The sequence below is a fragment of the Sphaeramia orbicularis genome, chromosome 16 (assembly GCF_902148855.1).
Source record: "Sphaeramia orbicularis chromosome 16, fSphaOr1.1, whole genome shotgun sequence".
NCBI lineage: Eukaryota > Metazoa > Chordata > Actinopteri > Kurtiformes > Apogonidae > Sphaeramia > Sphaeramia orbicularis.
Genome location: NC_043972.1, coordinates 12,110,042 through 12,118,951, shown reverse-complemented (window position 1 = coordinate 12,118,951; position 8,910 = coordinate 12,110,042). Strand labels below are relative to the sequence as shown.

The 8,910-nt window shown below is 39.2% G+C and overlaps 1 long non-coding RNA gene and 1 pseudogene across 1 annotated transcript in view; one reads left to right on the top strand and one right to left on the bottom strand.

Annotated features, from left to right (window-relative positions):
- The first annotated feature begins 1,784 nt into the window (after positions 1-1,784).
- Positions 1,785-8,910, top strand: part of LOC115436175 (uncharacterized) — a 19,445-nt gene continuing 12,319 nt past the window's right edge. Inside the window, exons 1-2 of the long non-coding RNA XR_003937787.1 lie at positions 1,785-1,795; positions 1,860-1,865. This is a non-coding gene — a long non-coding RNA (uncharacterized LOC115436175). The remainder of the gene's footprint in view (positions 1,796-1,859; positions 1,866-8,910) is intronic.
- LOC115436157 (riboflavin transporter 2-like) lies at positions 3,670-7,011 on the bottom strand (annotated as a pseudogene).

Here is an 8,910-nt window from a genome sequence, read left to right as displayed (position 1 = left end):
AGAGGAGGAAACAGAGGACAGGGAGAGGAGGAACAAGAGGAAGAGGAAAAACTCCACTCAAAGTTTGTGAGGACAGAATGAGAAGGAGACTGGGGGGGGGGGGGGGTTCTGGTTCACCATGCCTCACATACCAATGACTCTATCCACAGGGTCCGCCTACTCTAAAACCCTCCCCCTCCTCCACTCTCCCTGACAACCAACAAACCCAGCAGGATTCCTCCAACAGAGAAGCCCCCCACCCCCAATTGCATTGAAATAGAACTTTTTAGGTGGTGCTTGAATTGCTAAACATACTGTGCCCTTCTTTGCAGTTGAAGTTTCAAGATTATTTATGCCCTCGAACACCAGGGGAAGGTGAACAAGATGTACAACTACTAGCAGTACTAGCACTGTGTCATATACACATTTTGTTGCCTTGCCAATAAAGAATCTACGATGGTTCCTCAACAGGTGGAAAGGACAGTATCCAAAGAGCAGGGTTGGGTGAAAACCAAATTTACTTTAAAGGTATATTGTTTGATTGTTATGTCATCACTGTTGAAAGACTTCAGGTTTAAATTGTCTAGTTTTCCTAAGTTCAAATATACATATCAGTTCACAGAATAGACTGTTCTTTTTCTAGTGGATCTTTATTCTCTCAAGTGTAAAAGTGAGGGGTACGTGACTTTTGGGTGAAATCTGTTAAATGTAAAAAAGTTGCCAAAACAGTGATGTTATATCATGACAGGACATTTTAGTAGAAACATGCAGTCTTAATTCCTTCATCTCAAACAGCTAACAATTGTGGTGGGTAAATCACTACTAAACAAGTCAGTGTAACTTGTCATGTGTCCCAGAGCATCAGTTATAGCTTGACAACAATGTCCCTGTTGTCCACAAGACTTACTGTCACTGAACCAGAACATTTAGTGGTGGATTTGTGGGTCAGACACTGGTTGGGATGTTTAAGATTCATCACTTTGTCAGAGAACAACATATTATGGAATACGTACAAGTAACATTGAACAGGTGGACATGTGTATTCAAAAGTTCAGAGACAGAATAAGTTCACTTGGAAGGGTTATAAAGACTTTTTTGGTGAATTCAAAAATGTCATCCGAATTCCACTATACCTAACCTCAGTCAGTAATGTATATTTTTATCTTAGTGATCACTGTAATGACTTTTTTTTTTTTTTTTTAATAAACTAAAACTCTTTTCTCAGGTGACTTAAATGGCCCAGGAGACCTCACAGAGACAGTAATTTCAATTTCCCAGGTTACGGGATGCAGGGGGATTGAGTTTTGAAGGCCACAGGCAACACAAGGAGTCAGCAGCTGGCAGTTCTCCCTTCTCACACAGTGAACTACCTGAAAGAACCCAGGCTGTTAATAGCTCATTCTACCATTTATATTTGACACCTTAAAATTACTCTGTGCATGGATCTGGTAAACTCCTTATTTCTGAAATAATTCAGTCATATTAGTATTTTTAGATGCTAGTGACCCTTTGCACCAACGTCACAGTTATCACGTGACTAGAGGTGCAGTTCCATTGTGGAACGGTAAAAGCAACACAACAAACAAACGATGAGAGACAGATTATGTCTACCAGCACTGAAAATAAAGTTTTGGAGTTGTCCTGCGAAGTAACTCACCTTACTAAAATACAAAGCATGCTATTTGGAGAAGCTAGCGATAGCAGGGCTAGCTACCGACCCATACCTTATCCCTCCTGATGTGTTTATGGATCTATCAAAGTCCTCCAGTCTACCGGAGTTTAATGCACTGGTCTGTCCATTCTGTTCTAAATTGGAGTATCCCCACACACAAGGTGCTGATCTAAAAGCAGACTAAAGTCTGGATGATACCAGTTCTTAGCCTCAGGTTAGATTACCCCGTCGCTGTACTGTGGTCTCGGCAGAGGAATGGATCTCGTAATGGTAAAGGAAAGATACAGCTAACATTAGCTAGCTAGCTGGTTATGTTTTTAACATGTTTCCCCCAGCATGCCATCCAAACTCAAATAGACTGTAACCAAAAGCAGCTCTAATTAATTAACACGTGTAATAATGTTAGTGTCTGTCATCAGTGTCCCTACAGTATTAGCTCTGTTGTTGAAGTGTCTGCCTTTCTACTATCTACACACGGTAATATGTACAGTTCCACACTAGAACATATGGGAACAGCATCATGACAACAATACTTCATATAACATAGTGTAGCTGGTTAAAAAAAAAAAAAAAAAAAAAAAAAAAAAGGCACCACTACAACACAGCTAACATTGTAGGCTACTTATGACAAGCCACTGGAACAGAGTGGCTTATAGTAGTTAACCCAGTCTACCACCTAGCTAGCATTTGGTGGAGCTAATATGCTATGGACACAAACAGAGCCTGTTCTTATCTGTAATATCAGGTCCATCATATCCAGGCTCTGTCTGGAACCCAGCTGAAACCATGGATGGAACTGGTGTGTGCGACTGCTGGACGTGTAAAGCAGGGTAAAAAATGAACAAAAACAAGAACGTTCAGGTCAATTCTATATTAGACGGTTTGCCGTCCAGTGTGCAGTCCCGGTACTTCCGCCGTCCATCATGGCGCTCGTTTGCGGCGCGAACAGAGCGTGACGTATCATGCAAAGGGTCAAATATTAGCTACATGCTAACAGGTTCAGCTCACCTGTTCCACCTGGTCCTGGTCCCACCGGGCTTTCTGGTCCTGGCCCGGGTCTGAGGGCGGGGCTGGTGAACAGATGTTCTGGTTTTCCCTGGGTGCTGGTCCGGTTCTCAGTTAACTCAGTCAAGTTTACTGATTCCTCTTTCTTCGGACTGGTTTCTGTCAGCATTAGCCGAACTTAGCCCGAATTTTGGATAAATTAAAACTCCAGGTAAAGTCCATATATTTTATTTTATTATTTTTAAGTTCATTGTCTCTGCTTCCTGTACTTCTCATTGTCCCTGTTCTTCTCTGCTGCTCCACCGTTATATTCCAGTGTAGTTTACTGGTAACTTTAACGGCCTTATCTGTAAAGGTTTACATCAAACAAATCTCCCTCCACTCTGCTTACGTCCTGTTCGTTGTTTCGTCAGTCATGCGTAATGAGGACGCAAAAGGATGCAAAATTAAGTAAATAAAATAATAAATAAACAGAATAAAACAAAACGAAAAAAGGATGCGATTTTTTTTGTGATTGAAAACAATAAAATAAAAGGAAAGTGTAAGATGCTGAAAGTAGTTTGTGTTAAATGTATGAAGTAAAAAGGAAAAGTCAGCAAAATAAAATTACATGGTCAAGTAGGCAAGATACAAAAATCAGACATTAACCTTAAGAATAAATTGTCTTCATATTAAAACAATGATGGATCATGTCACCTTGTGCTTCTGCTTCTTACACATTATGGGCATATTTCATAGAATTTGTTTTTAAGGCAGCAAAAACACATTTATTTAGTGCTGAACAGTTTTTCCACTGTAGTAACAGTTACAGAGCAGTTTAATGTTAACATGTTGACCACAAAAAGCACAAATCTTTCACACAAGGCACTGTAAAAGCCAAAAGTACCATGTATTCTTTAAAAAAAAAAAAAAAAAAAAAAAAAAAAGCAAACTAAATTTAACTTCCAGTAAAAACAGTTCAAGTAAAACGTGTTTCACATCTGAATTGAGATGTAATTAACAATAGGTATAATCTCAGCAACAAAATGGATGTACTGATGATTGTGACAGGTCAAACTTCAGCACAGTTTAACTGGACTGTAGAAGTTAAGAAAACCAGATACATTTATTAAAACAGAAATATACATCTGACATGATCAAAACTGTAAAACATCACAGAGTAACAGATAAACTATGGGCACTTTGGTCTATTGAAACAAGTACTGTAGGAATATGTAAAGCTCCAGTTCAGTTAAATTCAGTGTTACTAAACAAGTGCAATTTATCTTTGACTTTCTGACAGCAGTGTGTTACAGTTAGAGGTATTCTGTCACTAAAGTGGACACTAGTGTTACAAGCGTCACCTGATCTAAAGAGTCCATAGACACTGACCAGAGGGAACATGGATATGGCACCAACCATAGAACCCAGCTGTACCACGCGCCACACCACACGAGGGCACTGTGACCCTCGTCTCGCAGAATGACTCCAATGATGACCTTTACGTAGGACAACGACAGGACGAACAGGATCCAGGCCAGAAACTGCACCAGAGAATAAGGGGGTGGATTAAAACCAAAATCAGCAAGGTCCAGATCTGTCCACAGTCTGTTAGGGACCATTTCACCCCAAACAGTCACTTTAAATGATTATTTCCATTTTTAGTTAACATCACTAGATGCAATGATTCACAAACAAGAATTTTAACCAAAACTGTTCTTTATGCATGTTTATGGTTTTTACTGTACTAAACAATATCTTTTTTAAATTGTGATTTAATCATTTTATGTATTTTGGGCTCAATATGTGAATAAAGTAGGTTAAAGTAAAAAAAAATAATAATATCAGTTCATACAGGTTGAAGGTTTGCTGACCACATAGTTAGGATTAACACAAAACTAGTCAAAAATGGCAAAAATAGGCTCAAACGGTTAATGGCAAAATATCATAGAAAACAGTTGAACTACAATGAAAACTCCACTGCCACATTTCTTTATATCTTATTTCTATATTTACCTAAATTCTTTGCTCTTATTTTCTGTTATACTTCACCTTTCATTGTCATTCACTATTCTAATCTCTAAGACTTTGCTTCACATTAATTTTTTGCAAACTGTTTGTTGCCAAGAACTTATCCAGTCCCCATTTGGCCAAGACAAGTTAATTAGTAAAATAAATGACTGATTGTGTCCTGTGTGAGATCTACTTTAAGAGTACGCAAAGTTAAGTGTTTACAGCTTGACCCTGGAAAAGTACAGTTTTGGGCTTTTTTTTTTTCTTAAACAGTTGCCTACATTAGAAACATCAACAGTTTTTTCAGATGCATTTTTTAAACATTTTTATTGATGTCTTTTGTGGTGGACACTTGCTTTTTTTTTGTATAAAGCTGTGAAACTCTTGTCCTCAAGCGTGGACCAGAAAACCCTAGCATGGATCTGAAGAGGATATATAGTAAATATAGCATGTGCTTAATTAATTTATTTTTTTAAATAAATCTTTGATATTTAAAGTCAAAATGCTAAATTAATTGTAATATGTATGATTTTATCAGAAGAGTCAATAAGCACCATTTATTTAACTGATTGGATGCACTGGAAAATATATCCTTAAAAAAAAAAATCTAATATGGAAATTTGGAAAAAAAAAAAATTAAGATAGATAGATAGATAGATAGATAGATAGATAGATAGATAGATAGATAGATAGATAGATAGATAGATAGATAGATAGATAGCTTTTGTTTCAAACATAAGTAGGCAAAAGAATTTATGAATTTAAACAGGACACTTCAACATACTGAAGGAAATAAATCAACCAAAAAAGAAAACAAATGTCATGCAATGTATATCTATGTCACTGTGGCTCTTTAACAATGTTTGTGTCCAAAAAAAAAAGGAAGAAGCTGATCTTATATTGTCCAGCCCCAGTTTTACTGGACTTGATGAATCAGCTAATCGTATACGGTCCATATAAAGAACAGGTCAGTCATTAAATTACAGAAAAAACAGATCTTTATTCTTTGTAAAACGAGTCTTACTATGAGTAGAGTTCCAGATGGACTGTGGACCAGCAGAGGACTGGACTCAGAGCAGCCAGTGCCATGATATAGGCACCAAATCCGGTCCCAAACATGGTCAAAAATGCCATAAAAATGAGAGACCTGCAAAGAAAAATGCAGTTCATCATCATAACATTGTCCAAGTTTCATTAATAACCCACATCACTAAATAACACAAAACAAATCTGACTCCTGAGCATTAACCTGCAGGCTTTGAGACTGTACATATCTGCTGAAACCACAGTTAAGTCTCCTTAATTAGTGTTTTATCTAAAACAGGCATGACGCTTCGTTTTGTACCTTATTGGTATAAACATGGCGATAAAGCAGGCTACGGGGTTGGCCACGGCGGCCATGGTGGCGGCTAATGGTAGGCCTGGTTCCCGTAGGGCAGACAGGAGTACGACTGCAACCGACGGCAGCACGGCGTTGGTCATAGCATTGACCCAGGCCAGAACCACGAAGATAAACACCACCTCGAAGTTGAGAACGTCCCCATCCCAAAGGAACTGCGAGGTTCCCTCTTGACGGCATCCAACGGTTAATCTGGGCTTCTGTTCCGGAGACTGGGCGTGGCAAAGACAAACCTTGCTCTCTCTGCTGTTGGGCCAGTCACTGTCGTAGTAAAGGTCGTTCTTCCTCTCCCGGGCCACGGCGGGATGATGGTTGAGCAAGACGAAAGCCTACCAAGCACGAACCATCATAGCACTGAGAACAGAAGAACATCTGGGCCGAGAACTTGGCCGGCTGGTAGACGGCCTGAAGTTCTCCGGTTCCGGCGGCGGTGGTGTTACCAGAGACGGTGACGTTCTGGCAGTGAACAACACCAACCCCCTTGGATCAGAGCCACCAAAGCAGGTACCAACCACTGAGGCCTTCACCGGCGAAGTACTGTGGTCAGGTACTGAGGTCGTAGACGCATCATGAACGGCAAAAAATGTACACAGACGAGGTGCAGTCGACGACCGAAAGCAGGAAGCTCAACACCAGCAGGGGGACACTGTGTGAAGACCCTGCTAGCGCCACCGTGTGCTTCCAAAAAAAAAGCTAGCAGGAATGTGGCGATGACCCCCAACACCACGATGCCGTAGATGACGGGTCGCTCCGTCCAACACCCGGGGCGAAAACGGTGCATGAGGGTGATGAAGAAGAGGTCCAATGTTGGCCATTTGGATGAGGACCGTCAGGTAGGACGGCAGGTACCAGCCCTCGGTGATCGCCGGGACGACCAGGGGAAGCTCCCCACACATCCCATTGATGGCCACCCACGAGCCCATCCCGAAGAGCAGGCGAGGACATGAGTCAGCAGTGACATGACGAAGGCCAACAAGGGTCGGTCAGGGATCAATGAAGCCGATCTGAAACACCAGGAACAAAATGGTCCAGCAGTCACAACAGGAGTGGTACATTTAAATACCAGCGGTCGACACTGGTTGTTGTTTTTTTATATCCGTCCTCCTTCCGAGGACACATGACCTTTCACACACTAACCACGGCTCCCAGAACAAAACACCATGTGGTTCTGACACAAACAGACTCACACAGTAAAATAAATCTAAACCAGGGGAGAGCTCCAACAGGAAACACAACAACAGTAACAGTCGAACACTCTGATCTTTCACTACATTATTATATATGTATGGGTTGTTGTTTGCTGGTTAAGTCCTCCATAGACCCAGCAATGAGTTTTCACAGCTTTATTTAACCCATAAAGACCCAAACATTCACAACCATCTACTGATCTAAACTGTTTAATACCTGTTCAACCACAATTCTATCAATCCATGTCAATAATTGGTGTAAAATACAGTTTCTTCATCTTTTCATGGTCATTGGATATGACCATATTTGGACATTCAGAGGCTCCGTAGTTACCGTGGAAACACTGTCATCTTCTACAACATTGATTCACCTGTAACACCCATGGAGTTGGATCAATGGACAGTGGAGGAAATGAAGAAAAAAAGAAGAAAAAACCTACAAAACAATGAATAATGTAAAAAAAAAACCCAAAAAAACAGTAAGCAAAAATTACTAAAATATAGTCAAAACAGAATAAAAATAAGCCAAATGAGGCAAATTGATTAATAAAATGAACAGAAAATTAATAAGAATCAACAAATAATAGGTAACATTAACAAAATGAGCCACAAACTGAACAAAATTGAACACCGTCATCTTCTACAACACTGATTCACCAGTAAAACCCATGGAGTCGGATCAATGACAGTGGATGGAAATTAACAAAAATGAAGAAAAAACTTACAAAATGATAAATAATGTTAAAAAAGAAAAGCAAAAAATTACTCAGTTCTTCATCTTTCATGGTCCATCAGGTATGACCCATTTGGCCATTCAGAGGCTCCACAGTTACCATGGAACACCGTCATCTTCTACAACATTGATTCACCAGTAAACCCATGGCGTGGATCAATGACAGTGGATAAAATGAACAAAAATTATTATTATTATTATATTTATTATTATTTTTTGTTTTGTTTTTTTATGTACAAAATAATAATCGTGTGAAAAAAATAAACCAGAAAATTTACTAGAATTAAGTTTAAAAAAATAAAAAATAAAACAAGCAACAAAATTAACAAAACAGTTCAGAGTTAAAGTGCAAGTTATGGAAAAATTGCAAAAAGCAGAGGATAATTTTAATAATAATGGTAATAAATCATGTAGGAAAGGTTCAAGTAGAGAAAAATTCATTTGAAAGTCGTCACAGAAATAATTCAGACCAATCTCATTAATCGTGTTGTATGTCACAGCCAGTTCGAATTGCATTTGGCGTGCTATATTACGCATTTTCATCCGTTCGTGTGTTATTCAGTTGCCATTTGATCACGTGTCAATGTACACTAAGATTTCCGCTAAACACATTCGTAACCGCTAACCCTAAACCCAAATCTAACCGCTAATTGTGTGGTATTTTACCGCGCCGTGAACATACACGCGTAAAGCTTATAATGCGTACAGATAACACCCCATTAAAAGTGGCCGGTTATCTGTACGCAATTCATGATATCACGCTGAATAATTATAGATCTTTAAAGATTAATTATCCCAGAAACTGCTTCTGCAAAATTAACCCTATGCAGAAGATAATATATAATAAATGTGATAAGTCACTTGGGACAGACCAATAAAAGAAACTGACTTGGAAGTTGAGACAAAAATAGCTGTGGCTCTTTAAGAGTTCAAACAAAGCTGT